Source organism: Planococcus citri, chromosome 2 (assembly GCF_950023065.1).
Source record: "Planococcus citri chromosome 2, ihPlaCitr1.1, whole genome shotgun sequence".
Taxonomy (NCBI): domain Eukaryota; kingdom Metazoa; phylum Arthropoda; class Insecta; order Hemiptera; family Pseudococcidae; genus Planococcus; species Planococcus citri.
The window spans coordinates 64,902,102-64,920,179 of NC_088678.1; the positions used below are offsets into that span (position 1 = coordinate 64,902,102).

General features: G+C 35.1%; 1 long non-coding RNA gene across 2 annotated transcripts in view; it reads left to right on the forward strand.

Moving 5' to 3' along the window:
- The window catches only part of LOC135837073 (uncharacterized), a 245,445-nt gene that overhangs the window by 159,351 nt on the left and 68,016 nt on the right, over positions 1-18,078 (forward strand). For both annotated transcript variants that reach the window (XR_010557136.1, XR_010557135.1), the window contains one exon: positions 3,667-3,813. This is a non-coding gene — a long non-coding RNA (uncharacterized LOC135837073). The remainder of the gene's footprint in view (positions 1-3,666; positions 3,814-18,078) is intronic.

The following is an 18,078-nucleotide window of genomic DNA, read 5'->3' on the forward strand; positions in this document are numbered from 1 at the left end:
AATATTTCATTTTGGAATTTGTAGGTACACGACGCCTAGTCAGAGCCTACGAATTTGATCAGGACGAAAAATATGAATTTCATAGTTTACGCTGGCATACTCGTATGAGCTCGAAAAAAAAGTTCCATGACGACTTCATACATGATCATATGTACAAAGAAAAATATCCCCCACATGCTCATGTCTGATCATGTATGAAATAATATTGCATGTTTTATATCATACATTTTATTCTATAATCTAGAAAAATGTCTGAAATACATTCAGACATTTTTCTATTGAACATGTACGCGTATGAAGTCGTCGTACTAATACATCATCATGCATGAACTTTTTCCCCCGAGTAAAAAACCTTCATTAGGTATTGTTTATAATTTTTGTTTTTGTCATTCACGGTTCAATTGTCTGAACATCATTGCAGCAGCATTAGGTACTGCTTCTATGTAGCAGTAGATACATTGATTTTTTAAATCCTAAATTGGGTAGGTATAATATACCTACATCCTGCACGTCAGTTTTATAAGAAGTATTACGGAAAAAAAAATTAAATTTGGTGAATTAAATGGGACAAATATCACACGAACGTGATTGAATAACAAAATAAGAAAGAAATTTGTCGACGAAACTCTATCTTGGGTAATCGAACTCCAGAACATTTCAAAAAGAGCACATATACTTTGTTATCAAATTACTGATACAGGGTACTTAAAAATATCGAGTATATCCTTAAGAACGTTTTTTTTTATTGAAAATACATATAAGTTGGCAACTTGAAGTAGACGCATAATTATGATTGGTGTAATGTTATAACCTCAGTCCAACAACCAATTATGTGTTGAATTATTATCATTCTCTGGAACCAGCTAAAACGTTTGGCAAATAACTTTTTTGGGTGTACTCGGATATTTCTGCGCATCTTCTATGTGAATGTGATGATAATACGAGTAATTATTAAGGTTAATTAGTGAAGTTTTCATTCATGCGATAAAAATGTTTTTTTCACAACATTGTACCGTCTTTCATGGCATTAACCGCCTAGCTCTTGTCAATCAAATGGACAAATAACTGACTAATCACTAATTAAGAACGTGTAGTCGTTGATGGTTTTGATATGTATGTATAATATAATGATTTTATTTACGTTTTCCCTAAGCGTGTGAAACCACATCCGAGTAGTACAATCTGTCTACCTTATCAGCAGTCCAATTTGTCGAAGATAAATCGTTATGTAGTTTATAGTCAGATAATTTGATTATTTTTAACAGATATTCTGCATTGAATTTTAGACTTAATCGATTGAAAATCTTCATCAAAAAGTTCGCGATTTTTTATCTACATGTATCGAAAGTGGGCTTTGAGAAATGAGCGACCGAAAATCTGTGTCGAAAAACTTATTATTTTGTTTTGATTTCATATTAGATAAATTTTCGACGTAATCTTTCAAAAATATTCATGAAAATGTTCGCGATTTTTCATCTGTTAGGTATATCGAAAGCGAGCTTTTAAAAATATCGACAGGAAATATGGGTCGAAAAAGTTACGTTCCCTTTCAATTTCATTTTATGACAACATCGACATATTTTTGTCATAAAAATGAATAAGTTCAGTATTCTTTGATAAAGTATTACACCTTTTTCCAGTTACAGTGGAATCGCGATAACTCGAACTCCGTTAACTTGAAAACCCCTGTAACTCGAAGGTCTGTTTCTTCAACTCCCCATAAGACTCAATGCAAAATTCATCTCGTTATCTCGAAAACTCCGATAACTCGAAGTCAACTCCTTTCCCTTCAGCTTCGAGTTATCGAGATTCCAATTCCACTGCTAAATGTTGAATTAGTACAGACTTTCCATCTGTATTTCTCGATAGAAAACTCTATGTAAGTGCTACTGTCAGCTCAAACAGAGATTATTTTTGATAAAATTTCAATCATCAAAATTTTTTAATTTTAACTGAGAAAGTTACTCCCTAAATTGAATATTTTTCGATCGATATCTAGACATTTTATCGATACAACATCTTTAATACATTGTTGATATTATGTCGATGTATCGATCGAGAAATATTCGATTTAGGGACGAACTTTCTCTACAGTTGATCGAATTCGATTTTTTCCAATTTTTTATTTCGGTAATCTGCAGATTGCGCTGCTTGGGCAGTGAAAGTAATCTTTCAACAATTTATGGCCCAATAAAATAATCGCACCAAAATGCTCAGAAAATCGTATAGGTAGTCGAGTAGGATGCGCACGCGTGTTGAAACCGTTTACGGATTCTATTACCATTATTTATAGAACCAGTTGACGATTCTGGACCAAAACGGACTAAAATTATGCCTTGAATTTGTATTTTCTATTTACGATGATACAGCTTGTAAAATGAATCCTGTCTGCTGCCACTTGTACAATTCTTTTTAATTTGCATGCAGCCCATGGAAAGGGTGCAGAGAGGGAGCATTTTCCAAAGTATTTCAAAAATTCTCTTTCAACTGGCCAAATTAAAAATCACAAGAAAAAGGTAAGTAGTCAAAGTCCCTCGCAAAAAAATAGTCTCCCACAAATCAAACTGACGATTTCGCTGTTTTCCCCCTATACCAATTGAACCCTGCCATGTAAATGTACGTATAATAAACCAAAGTCAAAAAATAACAAATAGAAGAACCCTCTAAAGCTGACCTCTGTATAAAAATTTGATAAGCTTAAATAAGTTTCATAAACGCGAATCGTTTTCCTCCTTCTTGAACAGTTCACATTTTCACAACAATCCTCCCATCTCTCCTTGCACCTTGCACCTTGCCCTTTTATTTCCATTCATGTATACGTACACTCGAAAGAAAACCCGCAAGAAAAAGAAAGGAGAGAGTGCGATGCTGTGCTATGCCATAGTACTACACTACACATAAAAATACACTTCATTTCCATAAATATAAAGGGCATATTGCTTTTGCCTGTAGCAAAACCGAGCACATGAACGAAACGTAGAAGCGGCGAGTACGTTGTAGGAAAAGGAGGTGGTACGAAGGGTAAAAAACCATTTGTTTTATGAAACTTACGCAACGTCTAACTCCATCATATTTATAAAGAAATCTTGCAAATATTTATATATTCCGCCATAAGGGTCAGTTTCTGGGCGTTCGGCCAGTACAACAGACCTTATTGACTATACCGAAACCCTTATCGCGAACGAACGAGCGAACAGGCTAAGCATCATTTTTCAAATCTGCCAAATGCTGCATCACCAATGGCTAAAACTTATTTATCTCGTTGATGCGCGAATATTTTCATGTGGTGGAGGGTTTTGTACATATTTTTCTTCCTTTTTTTTTCTTCATTTTTTATTCTTTGGAATGACGAGGTGGAGGAGAAATGGAGGTATTCACCTTAACTGATACGTGTGCTTTTTTTTTTGAAAATTGAAGGGGATTAGTTTTTGACAATTTTCCAAAGTTGAGAAGTTACGAATTTTTTCACCTTGAAATTAGATTGTATAAAAGATTCAATTTCTATGTGACTTTTAAACAGAGCCTCTCAGACCCCCAGTCATTTTTCTTGGTGACTATGGTTGGTTTTTTGTAGCCTACTTTTAAACATGGAGTAACTTCTTATTCTGTTTCGAACTGCATGAAAATACCTAAAATAATGTTCTATGTATTTTGTTTGTATTACAGGTATGCATACATACATATGCAAATGCGCTATCATGCAGTTAATCTTCATCTCATCCTAAAGACGAGTGCACCGCGACCGACGACGCAGCGCGCACGCAAAATAGATAAGTAAATGGAGCAGATGTAAGAATCTAATGAATATGGATGGTAAGTATTTAAAACTTTTACGATGTCGTATAATGTTTAAGATAAACAAGGCAATTTAATAATACGTGTTGGGATAAGAGAAACCATTATACTGATAAAGGAAGATGTCTTATGCTCACGGGAACAACAAAATACTGATATTCCACATGGGTGCTAACCGTCTTGAATTACCAACATGTATTTAAACAGCGAAACTGTACCTTTTTCCTTTGTAATACTGTCAACTCGATTCGCGAATACGTACTGTATTTTCTATTATGTTCTACAACCGCTTCAACCTGTTTTATTAATTACGTCGAGCTTTTATCTCGGCTTAAATATATTATTTTACGGTGGCATTTTACTGCGACAGTTACGCGCGCCGAAACAAAACATTCATTTTGTAAACGCCACCCTGCGCCCCCCGACCACCCGTCCGCTTCGTATCTACTCGTCGCGCGAATGCTATGCTGAAGCTGAATCTTGTGTGTTCATTTTTATCGCATATTCCGTTCCTTCTTCGTCGCCTGCTTCTGCTTGCCTTTGCCGCATCTCGGTTCGGCGGCTCTCACGACAACTTTGAACTGGTGAGAGAATGACGAGATTTTAAGCTTTTCGAATTTATCTGATGGGAGAGAGGAAAGAGAGGTGTGAGGTGGAGGATATTGTCGGCGTAGATGTGGGTCGAAAGTTTTTACGACAGGAAAGGAAGAGAGGCGAAGTTGCTAAAATTCTCATAATTATTTTAGGATGGATTATTTAATATTTTACATTCTGTGTCTAGATGTGATCGAAATTTACATATTTTTCATCCGATGAAGTCTCATTGATTTAGAAAAAAAGTTGATTAAATTGAGCGAAAAAAAGGAAACGAAGGAGAAGGAAGTTGCAAATTTACGACCAAAGGAATGGTCTTTGGTTTAATTTCAAAGTTTTGTTAATGAATTTTAAAATTGTTCACCTACCTAATTCGAAAAAAAAGTCCAGCTGTAGCTTTAAAATACGATTTCAGATATGGTGGTTGGGAGGGGGGGATATTTTTGCAAATTTTGGCAAATGTTGAAAATGGCATAAAAATACTTGAAGTCATTAAAACAATTTCGAATTGGGTAGTTGAAAATTTAGAAATTCGAGATACATATGTTCAAAAATCTGTGGAGCTTAAATAAAAAGTACAAATAAAAAAGATCACTGAAATCACCTTAAAATTTCTAAAAATTGATGTCGTCAAAATTCGCATAAAAGTATTTTAAAGGTCATTACAGCATGTTAAAATGGCATAAAATCAATAATTGCTAATAGGTACCAAATAACTGATAGAATTTGAGCATAATGTAGTGAAATTTGCATACATACTTACTCTTTAAAATGTGTTTAAAATGACGAAAAAATATTTGAAAAGGACTCAAAAACAATTGAAACTTGCCAATAATTGGTGAAACTCACCCAATGGCTCTGGCCTCCTAAGGTCATTGACCTATCTAACTGGTTTCTGAAGGCCATCTAGCTTCCACTCTGGATTCAAAAATCCATTGACCTGTCTGTCTGGGTTTTGAAAACTGCCTGCGGTATCTTGGCCGGCTTTGTAAGGTCATTGACCTGTCCGTCTGGCTTTTGAAGGTGGTCTGCTGGCTTTCAGTCTGGTTTCCAAAGGTCGTTGACCTGTCTGTCTGGCTTTTGAAGACCGTCTGGCGTCCTGTCCGACCTCTTGAGAGTATTGATTGGTCTGTCTGGATTTTGAAGGTCGTCTGGCGTTCTGTGTGGTGTCTTAAGGTCATTGACCTGTCTGTCTGGCTTTTGAAGGCCGTCTGGCACCCTGTCTAGTTATTTAAGGTCATTGACCTGTCTGTCTGGTTACTGAAGGCCGCCTGGCTTCCACTATGGTCGCCTGAGGTCATTGACCTCTGTATCCAGCTTCTGAAGGCTGCCTGGCATCTGGTATTGCGTTCCAAGGTTGGCGACATGTCTGTCTGGCTTTTATTTGTAGTATAATTGTATTTTAGACGTTTGTAGTGTACTTATCATGTTTCGACCATTAACATTTTTGTACATTTCTAAAATTTTGTTCAAATTTATTTTTTTGGAAAAGAAATGATGAATAACCTGAAAAAATGAAAAAAATAGGTTTTTCAATTCTTTACCATTTTTGTCAGTTTTACAAATTTTTCAGATCCATAATTATTAAGTGTATTCAAACTTTTATGCGATTCTTTTTATTTTCTTGCAATAATTTCAGTGTTACTCCAACAATTTTTGTCACTTTTATTTTGATGATGTTCAAGTCAATTCATGTTATTTTCGGTGATATTGAGAGACCTCATAAGCTATTTCTGTGTTTTTGAAAAACTAATTTCATTTTCAATGATTTTCTTGTGAATAGTTTTCTGATTATTCTGAAACTTTGAGAAATATTTTTATAATCTCACTTAGTCTTGATGATATTAATTAATCAAATTTTTTCATCGTTAGATGCACTTTTTTTCATCTTTTCATTTTCAACGGTTTTCATATCGTTAATTTTGGTAATTTGCTAACAATTTTGGTACTTCATCGAACTTTCCTTCATTTCTTTAAGTTTTCTTGTGAACTGTCCTGATCATTTCTGATTCGTCAATGATAAACATCTCTTGATCTGAATTTATCTAAAAAATGTAACCAAATTATGGTGAAACAATTCGGGTCAGGCACTCACAAAAGGGCACTAGTGTGCCCATTGTTCAGCTTCTTCAGACGGGGCTTTTCTTAACCCTTTCTTATCAATCATATCTTACCAATAACGTTGGATTTACGAGTTAAAAATGAAAATATGTTTTGGTCATGATTAATATGCAATAATAATTGTAAAAATAATGTACATCAAATTATTTTTTCAGTAATCGTAAAAATAATGCACATCAAATTATTTTTTCAGTTTTAACCCTTGAAATTATAATGGCTTTGTAAACACTGATAAGAAAAGCCCTGTCTGAAAAATGTAAACATTTGCCAGCTCACTAGCGCCCTCTATGTAAGTATCTGGTCCAAATGGAGGTTCTTTTCTTATAGCAGGCATTCCACCTATATGGCATCCTTGATCCTCTTATAGAATCCAGGACCAATCCAAAACTAATTTAATCATGGCCCACAACATCGACCAAACCAAGACCACCAAGACTCAACGATTCCACTCTAGGCATAAGGTAAGCCTATAAATATGTCCGCACCCCCCCCCCCTGAAAAAGTGCCCAACAAATTGTAGATTGAAGGTGAATTGTGGCCCAGGAGAATAGTTCAGTGAAATGTATCCTGGTTTGGAACTTTTTCTCAGTTCAAATAATGTGAAAGTAAAGAGCTAACAATAGCTTCAAGTAGCACTGGTAAAATTGCACCACCTTTCTGTACAAGAAGCTCTCGTCTACTTTTCCACTTGCGAGGTTGTTGTACCAAAGCATGTAACAACAGTCTGAATCCACATAACTTTGTCTTCTGAGCCTCTGTTAATGGCATATTTCCTTTTAAAGTGTTCAAAGCACATTCGCATATTGCAATTATTAAACTACCATCAGCATCTCTAAACACATTTGCTCGTTGTTTGGAATTCATTTTAATGAGGGCTTGGAGCACCTCAAAGTTATTCCTCACATTACGAGACATTATGATCAACTGAACACTTTTTACAAAATACTGCTCTTTTCAAAGTACTCGACCGTAGCCATCATTTTTTCGGTACATAAACATAATGATTGTCATCAGAGGGAAATACATATGTTGGTTCTAAATCGAATTTCCTTCGGTGTATTTTGCTTTAAATCTAAAAGTAAGTACCCATGAGGTTATATGGTTGCATCATTATAGGCTTCTTGTGTCAATTTTATATTTTCTGGACATAATTGACGAGCACTTATGAGGAACTTGACTCATTTTTAAAATGATGAAATATGGTAGGTAATTGAATTCCTGCTCAAAGAAATGAGCCTCAGTTGTACATGTACATACATAACGTTTGTACCTACTAGACAAGCTTTTCAAGCATATCAAATCGTGGAATTTCCATATTTACAAGTAAATCAAGGCTACCGGAAGTGAAAAGTGGCCTATACAAAATCAGGGATGAAAGATTGAAAGATGCTTCAAAAGACCACTAAATTTTGCGGTATATTTTTTACATAAGTAGGCTACGAAACGATACCCTTAGAATGGAAAGGGGAGATCTTATATTAGCCACGGAACGTCACCTCGCGTCAGTGGTCGTCGCCACGCCGACATCGACACAACGCACGCCAATGTACAAGAACTATTTGTACGTAGACGTACATAAGTAAAAGGGAGCACTGCGCAGAGGAAAAACTCTCTCGAGGGACGTATCATTTAATATGATATCGTTAGCGTGTAGTCGTGTACCAGCGTTTAGAAATATCTGATTTCCCTTTATCTGATGGGTAATTTTAATAATTAAATTAAAGATTGTCGTTGCTTAGATATCGTTTTTACGGTCTTTTGACGAGGCTTTCGATAAAATGTTTTGTGGGTTTTATTTCGATGAGAATATTTTTGGGAGATTTTTTTTTCAATTGTTGCCTAGAAATGGGTCTTATGCAATTACAGTTTATTTTTTGATCATTGTATGGGAAGTAGACTCTCAGATGGTGAGGATCTGATTTCAGCGAATGAACCAGTGCAATTAACCACCTCACTTTCATTTTTGATTATCGAGAAATAATATTTTTGGCTGAAAAAAAAATTTAAAAATTTTGCAAGTGTGAGAAATTTTCTAATTATTCAATTGTGATGGGTAAAAACGAATGCCTCATACTTGAAAAAAAAAAGCTAAAAGGTGCTCAGATTTTCTGCACATTTACTCTCCTCCCTCTCCCTCCCTCTCAGTCCCTACCAATGAAACTTTATGTAATAAGATGCAGCATCCTCGATGATTAAGTAAGATGGTTCTATTCGTATATTTCTGTTTGTGGAATTTTCAGTTCCTTATTAAACTTTCGATCTGTTTCCATTTTTCATGAAATAATATGTGTATAATTTTCTTCATCTAAACTTCTCTGCTTCTTCTCACATCCGAATAAAATGCCAGATTGATGAATTTAAACTCGTTGTTGATCCATCTTAGTCTTCGCCTCTCAATTTACGACGAGCCTCCCTAAAATCTTGTAGTGTGAGCTTTGGCGAATGAAAATTACACTCGGAACGATTCTCAATCCCGTACCATCTTTTTAAAAATGCCTCCTCATTTTTAGGCAGATCCATCGTGTGCTTCGACTTGTTCTCATTAATCAGGGTAGCAGGCCTGATTAATAAACCAAAATAACATGCTGTCGATACACGTAGGTATGGCGAAGAGAAGGTGGTGGAGACGATAAGGGACGCTGGCGCGCGCCACTTGAACCACCGATGATATTATGCAAATGTATTGTTTGGCAGAACAACCGTTATGAATACCGGAAGGAAGCACCCAATATTTGATTTCAATATTTACATATTTATGAATATAAGCCCATATTCTTCACTTTCAATATTTCTAGGCGATATATCGTTCGTGCTATTTCTAGCTTACTTTAGAAACTTATTTACAAATAAGGTTGTAAAATTTTATACGGTACGCCATTTTGCTCAGCAGTATCATCGTCGTGTGTGGGGAAAAAATCAACCACTTTAGAAGATACCTAGATTTTTCTATGTGTGGGTATTTTTTCGGCTGTTTTTTCGTCGATTTGGCAGTTCAGAGGTTAGTGCAAGATTGTGTAATTCGCCATCACCATCGCAATCATCAGAAGCATTGGGCAAATACTTACCTGGCAACCTGGCGAGGAATACGAATCTCATATCTACGTATTTTATGCTAGGATATCATTAGGCTGACAATTAGGTTAAGAGAGGAGCATAAATTTCACGAAAACGATAATTAAATTTCGGGGTGACCAAATAGTCGAGTATATTATCGACTGCCTGGACGCTGGTATTTCGACGAGAATATGCGAAGTTAGCAAATTTCCACAAATTATATTCGCATTAGCGCGTAGTCGTTTCCAATACGATAAGCGAATAATAGTACCAGACGATTAACTTCCATCGCGTATCGTTTGGCCATAAATTACAATACTCGGATGAAAATTTGAACCTGTATGTATGTAGTTGGAAACTTTACCATAAACATGTCGCGTGCTAGTTTAGTACCAACTTACATTGCAAAGTACAAGAGTAAAGTACCCTACGTTCTTCGCTCGCGCAGCATTTTACAGATTGAAAAAGTCGAGAAGAAAAGCAAGAAAATTCCGCTCTTTTTTTTCCTCGTGTAGTAGTTACCAATTATTATTATCTGTCGAATGAGAAAAAATAAAAATGAGATGAAAAAAAGCGTAGAAGAAAAACGAACACCGAGAAGAGAAAATTTACTCGCTGTCGGCGATCGCAGCCCAATTGATTCGACGAACCGCAATCTTCTACCCTATTACAAAAGACACCCGAGGCTCGGCGGCGTATTCTGTTCGTCTCGTTTTTATCGCATCTTACTCTCTCTCAAACGCTAAACGTCGCACCATCCAATGGATTCGCTACCTTAAGCGAGACGGATTATATTTAATAAAAGCCACCGTAAAAGCTTTTTATAAAACAATTTTCTGTCACCTACTGCCGTTAAAAACAAAACTCCGTTCTCTCTTATACACTTATACTTGCTTAATGGTCCCTCGATCCTAACTTTTTTTTTCGCTTCGTTTTCATTTTTTCCGAGAATAATTTAGTTTACTCTGCTGCTGCTACGAGCATGACGACGATGAAAATGAAAGAAAAAATACCGACGATGAGATTTTGTACTTGTGAGTAGGTATGGATTTTATATCGTGTTCGGTGGACATGGTGAGATTTTTTTTTTTACCAGTTTTCTTCTTTTTTTGACCTGAGGAAGACTGTGCTGTGTGAGTGGGTGAATGAGGGGGATGAGGGGTTCTTCTTTCATCGCTTCGTACTTTCGTGTTGAAGTAAGAATCGACTCGTAGATGGTCGTGAAGGCAAAGACGATAATATGAGATTTTGAGATGTGATGTTTTGTCATTTTGTAGGCTTGCAATTCCTCATGTGTGTGTGAAAAACAGAGTTGATTCTAGAGGAGAATTCATTATTAATGAAGTGGATCAAACTAGTTCTGGCCCAAGACCTAATTGAAAATTCCGTGGATATGGCCACAAACATGATAATATGAAACCGGAATTTTTCAATTTGGTGTAACGGGCATAGATTTTTACTCTTTATTGTGTAAGTGCACCCTGATCAAATTATCGTTTTATAAGAAGTGCGTGTTGAAAGAACGGAACATTTTTCAAAGAACAAGAACCAAAATAGAATTCAAATTTTTTCCTGAATAAGATCAAAAATAAAAAAACACTCACGCATTATACATGAGAAGACCGACTTTTCATCAAATGAAAATCTTTCACGAATGAATTGTTTCACTTCTTTTTGAAATATTTGTATAGCAATTGATCTTTTTAATCGAATCAAATCATTTGCGAACGATTGGTGATTAAATAAATTGATTGATTTTTTGGTGAATCATTCGCAAACGGATCGATTATTTTACGATTGATTCGGTTTTTGTGAAACTATTGTATAAGAATTAGGAATTGATCTGTTTTCAAGTAAAGTGAATCAAATCAAATCAAATCATTCGCAACCGATTGGAGATCGAACAAATTTATTGATCTCAGTGAATCACTCGCGAACAAATTGATTAATAGTTAGTGAATCATTCCCGAACGAATTGAATAATTTTTGGTGAATCATTCGCGAACGAATTGAATAATCTTTGGTGAATCATTCGCGAACGAATCTACTCATTTACTTGATTTTTGATGAATCTTTCACGAACAAATTGAATAATTTTTGGCGAATCATTCGCGAACGAATTGGATAATTTTTGGCGAATCATTCGCGAACGAATTGGATAATTTTTGGCGAATCATTCGCGAACAAATCGATTTATTTACCTAATTTTTGGCGAATCATTCAAGAACGAATTGAATAATTTTTGCGAATCACTCACTCACGAATCGATTTATTTACTCAATTTTTGGTGGATCATTCACGAACGAATTGAATAATTTTTGGCGAATCATTCGCGAACGAATTAAATAAGTTTTGGAATCATTCGCGAATGAATTGAATAATATGAATCTTTCGCGAACGAATCAATTCAATTACTTAATTTTTGGTAGAGCATTCGCGAACGAATTGAATAATTTTTGGTGAATCGTTCGCAAACGCATCGATTCATTTACCTAATTTTTGATGAATCATTCACGAACGAATTGAATATTTTTTGGCGAATCATTTCGCGAACGAATTGAATGATATTTTATGAATCATTCGTAAACGAATCAATTCATTTGTTTCATTTTTGGTGAATCGTTCGCGAACGAATCGATTCATTTACCCAATTTTTGGAGAATCATTCAAGAACGAAGTGAATAATTTTTGGTGAATCGTTCGCTAATGAATTGAATAATATGAATCTTTCGCGAACGAATCAATTCATTTACTCAATTTTTGGTGGATCATTCACGAACGAATTGAATAATTTTTGGTGAATCGTTCGCGAACTAATTAAATAAGTTTTGGCAAATCATTCGCGAACGAATTGAATAATTTTTTATGAATCATTCGCAAACAGATCAATTCATTTGCTTAATTTTCGGCGAATCATTCAAGAACGAATTGAATAATTTTTGGTGAATTATTCGCGAATGAATTGAATAATTTTTGCGAATCATCACGAACGAACCGGTTCATTTACTTAATTTTTGGTGGATCAATCACCAAAGAATTGAATAATTTTTGGTGAATCGTTCGCGAACAAATTTAATAAGTTTTAGCGAATCATTCGAGAATGAATTGAATAATATGAATCATTCGCGAACGAATCGATTCATTTACTTAGTTTTTGGTGGATCATTGCAAACAAATTGAATAATTTTTGGTGATTCGTTCGCGAACGAATTGAATAATTTTTGGTGAGACGAGTCGTTCGCGAACGAATTGAATGATTTCTATGAATCATTCGCGAACGAATTGAATAATTTTCGGTAAATCATTCACGAACGAATTGAATAACATGAATCATTCGCGAACGAATCGATTCATTCACTTAGTTTTTGGCGGATCATTCGCAAACAAATTGAATAATTTTTGGGAATAATTTTCGGTAAATCGTTCACGAATGAATTGAATAATTTTTGGTAAATCATTCGCGAACGAATTGATTCATAAATTGAAGAATTTATCAAATCGTTCGCGAATGGTTCTTTTAAAAAATTATTTAGTTCGTTCATGAATGATTCCCTTAAATAAATTGATAGACCATATTCGAACGATATTGTCTATATCTTGAAAACATAAACAATCGGTAAATTTAGAGACGTTGTCGCTTCTTATCAGTAAATTCTGGGCCCAATATCCTGAAAAAAGTATTACTTTTCGATTTTTTTCTCACTGCTAGATAAATTTTAGATTAAAATGCCGAAAAACTGAAGTATTTTTGACTGAGAATTCATTTTTTCTGGTTAGTTTTCTAAAATTTTACATATTTAAGGAGAATTCTTCAAAAAGTGCCACTTATACGTCATATTTGACCCAAAATTGAGGAAAAAGGTACCTACTGATAAGGATCAAATCCGCCATTTTGTGACGTCAGTCAAATAAGGTCTATACTCTTAAGAATAATTCAGTCAAAATTGAATCAATTTATACATACAGTTCGTTTGAAAACAGATCCATGCCAGTAAAGGAACTAAGAACGCCAGTGAAGGATGCAACAAGAACAAGAACAAAAGCCGCTGCGCCTGCGCCAAATTAAAAAGAACAAAATCAAGAACGCAACTGAACAAGAACGTGAAAAAAAATTGACGTTATAGAAAATTCTAAAAACAGCCGAACCTGGAAGGTTTTTTATAATCAAGTCATGAAATGAAAGCTTTGAAAGTGGAAGGGGGAGGTAGTCAATAATTGAAACATTTTTTGCTTTGAACTGGGTGATGGTTGCACTGAACTTTCCTTAATTTTGGAAAAAGGGAATTATTTTACGACTGAATCAGATGTCGAAATTAGAAATGAACACTTTTCAGAAAAGTAATTTTGGTGAAATGAAATGTGAAAAGTTCATTAAAAAGTGAAGTTGTGAAAAGTATGAAAAGTAAATCGTGTGAGTTTCAGTTTAAAGCTCTCTGTAAGAGCTTCAAATTGATGTATTTTTGCCTATAAAACACACAAAAAAACAAAATCATTTTTTTTCACCTACTTAATCAAATAGTGGTAGTTTTGAGCCTTTCTAGAGCCTCTAACATTTTTGGGGTTTTCAGTTTTGAAAAAAATGTTGTGAAAAATACCAAAAATAGGTGCTGAATTGCGAAGGTGGAAGAGTGGAGAGAGTGAAACTTGATATTTGACTTCATCAATGAGGTCAGTGATCTTTGATGAGTAAATTGATTGGTCACTCGTTTTTTTTTTTTTTTTTAGTGATAACTGAAAAGTGAAATGAAAAGTAGGAACTTTTCAACTTTTCATTGAAAGAAAAGTACTTTTCACTTTTCACTTTTCACTTTTCACTTTTCACTTTTCAGACTGCACATCTCTAGTCGAAATACATTTATTATGTATATGAAATGACTTGAACTTCGTATTTATGGTGTGATCCGAGATCAGTTAGTTATTCCGATAACTTGTTTTTATGCTATGGATTTGTTTTTTGTTCGTCCCCAATTCAGTGTTCTCTTTTTTGGACTAATTTTTTTCCTTCAAAAAAAATTTTCCATTTTGAAATCGAAGCAAAAATTTTAAAATTTTACAAGATTACTTTCTGAGCTTGGCTCGATTTCTTTCAATGTCTTCAATTTCATAATTTGAAGAAAGCTATTTCACACATCAGAGTGGTTTAGTTTAATGTCGGAAAGAATTGGTACAAAACTCACTGCTCAGTGATAAAAAAAAAAAAAAAATGGGATTCAACTTTACAAATGCCATCGTCTAATAATACCTCGGATCTATTTCCATTTATACTGAATTAAAATTCAACTTGTTTTAATGAAATGATGTGAAATTTTTGTTAATGAAATCGAAAAAATTCTTCGACCGCAAAACTTGGGAATTTCGTGAGAAAACGAAAATCTATGTATCTTAGGAAGAATCACTCAATACGAGCTTAATTTTGGCCAAAACGACGATTACGATTACAAATCGTTTCAACTATATTATGCGGATTATCGCACACTGTGGTTTCAATCGGTTCAGCTCAAAATGTAGCATTTCTTTTAAGAAGAGAACAAATGCGTTTCATTTTATTTTTACTCTAATACGAGACAGGAACAGATGAACGTTTGAGGAAACACTACCTACGTAAACTATATACGTGCGATAAGGAAATATGAAAAGGTGAGGAGGAGCAGGGCTGTACGAGCTATCCCTTACACCAACGGACGTTGTTATTCTGTTATGGAAAATACTCGTATTTTCACAATTTTCCATACGATGGGTATTGGGTATATGGTACTTGCATGATGGAGATCGGTATCTGAAACGAAAACGCTGGTTAATGACCAAATGCGCGTGGCAGCGAAAAAATAACTAATTTACTCGGGTATGGTGTTTAAGAAAATTGAAAAACTTTTCGATCTACTCGTAGTCATACTATGGTCAGTCGGTATTATTATGGTACGCACTTACACATGGTAAGGGTCAGTGGAAGGGTTTGTTTGTAGAAACACAAAATATACCCTTACGAGGGAAGCAGAGTAGTGGACAACAGAGCGTAACTTTTTTTTCTCCTTTTATAGCGATGGTTGTTTCATTTTGGTCGTTGTCAAAATCCTTCCAAGTTGAAACTATTTACAATTGGAGCTATAGCTCTCGACTATGACGACGACTACTACGCGGTGGACAATGTTTTCCATTTTCTTGGGACGACGGAAATTCTTCAATATTTATAAGTCTGGCTTTCGTGAAATTATATTCGGCCTTTAATACGTACATATAACGACCGGTGGGGTGAGCGGAGGCCACCGAGGCGGTATAATAAAGAAAGACGATTGCGCCCATAGACTTTCAATCGTTGGATAAAGATCCATTTAAGCTTAAGTTATGATTTAAAACGAACAAGCCGATTCCATTTCTGAGATTAAATTTTGATGATAAATAGCACTTTGAGATGTTACATATGCCCGTAGAAAGTTATAGAACTAGCGGAGAGTTTTTCGTCGGGCGCGGTAGATCTGGATGGTGTAGGTACCCTGCGTGTGCGAATTTTTGTCGGCTCGGCTCGGTCGCGCTGCGAAAAAACAATCTTTATAAGTGGAAGTTATTTAATATAGGGAGGAACAAATAGTATAGTATCTAATCCGCATGCTACGGCTAACTTACAAGAAAGCTGTTTTCCTGTAATGAAAATATCTTTAAAACTGTTTTCGAAATGAGAGTCGTATTTTCCAAGTAGTGTGGTCGATCGAGTTATATGTATAGGATTATTGGAAACTGGACAAAAGTAAAGATTGGTTTGATTGATCGGAGTTTCCAACGTTAATGAAATTTTACTGCATGGTAAGGTAGGGTATTTTTTCGAACTGCTGCGTGATGTTTTGTTGAATGCTGAAGATGTTCACCTGTTGTGACTCTGTATTAGGAAGCTATGTACTGTTTAACAACAGGTAGTGTAGTTACTTACAAAATGGCGGCCATTTTGAATCGCAGATTTTGCGTTCCAACATAGGACTTGCACGAAATTTTTTAAACCGTTCAAAGGATAGTCCGAAAGATCAGGCAAAAATTTATCATCTGTCAAATTTAATGTGCTCAATTGCCTTTTTCGATTTTTGGTTAGTTTTTGAAAATCAAATTTAGACCAAAAATGAGGGAAAAAATCAAAATTCTACCAAATTGACCTAGAAAACTGAAATTTGGGATGTGCTCTATTTTCGACCAGCCAGATTGGAAACTGTTTCAATCCGTTTTGAGCAGTTCTGGAGCCTCCAGCAGATTTTTGAAACCTGAAATTCCCAAAAAATGTCATCAAATTGTAGTTGGAAAGCCGAAAATGCTACAAAATCAATAATTGCAGGTGAATTTCAAGTCACTTTGGAGCCTCCAGTGACTGTCTGAAAATTACTGGAGCCTTCAGCAGATTTTCAATGCTCGAAATTTCCTTAAAATTTTATCAAACAGAATCGAAAAACCGAAATTTTTGTTCCACTCCACCTTGAACACGCTATTAAGTCGACTGCTGGTGGTTTCAAGTCTTTTTGGAGCCTCCAGTTTGTTAGAAAATACCACAAAATCTGTCCAAATCAACTTTAGCAGGTACTGTGCTAAGTGAACTTGAGTTTTCCAACTCCATTTGATGAGATTTTACGGAAATTTCAAGTTTTAAAAATCTACTGGAGACTCCAGTCATTTCTGAAAAGTCGCTGGAAGCTTCAACATAACTTGAAATCCACCTGCAGTCCACTTCATGTCGTATTGAAATTATTTTTCAGAATGAATTTTGACTTTCCAACTGCATTTATTGAAATTTCAGTAATCTGCTGGAGGCTCCAAGGATTTTCAAAAGTCGCTGGAGACTTTAAATGACTTGAACCTACCAGCAGTCGATTTAATTCAGATTTCCAACTCTAGTAAAATTTTATGGAAATTTCGAGTTATGAAAATCTGCCGAATGCTTCAGTATTTTCAAAAAATCGCTGGAGGCTCCAAAACAAATTGAAGTCCACCCGAAATCTATTTCATAGCCTATTGAAATTAGTTTGCAAAATGAATTTCGGCTTTTCAACTGCATTTGATGAAATTTCGTAAAAATTTCAAGATTCAAAAATCTACTGGAGGCTCCAAGAATTTTCAAAAGTCGCTGGAGGCTCCAAAATGACTTAAAACCACCAGCAGTCGACTTAGTTCAGATTTCCAACTCTGTTTGGCAAAATTTTGTGGAAATTTCAAGTTTCAAAATTCTGCTGGAGGCTCCAGTAATTTCTTAAAAGTTGCTGGAAGCTCTAAAAAGGCTTGAAATCCGTCTGCAGTCCACTTCATAGCGTATTAAAATTAGTTTGCAGAATGAATTTTGGCTTTCCAACTACATTTTGATGAAATATTTCAAGTTTCAAAAATCTGCTGGAGGCTCCACAAATTTTCAAAAGTCGCTGGAGGCTCTAAAGTGATTTGAAACCACCAGCAGTCGACTTAGTTCAGATTTCCAACTCTGTTCGGTAAAACTCTGTGGAAATTTCAAGATTCAAAAATCTGCTGGAGGCTCCAGTAATTTTAAAA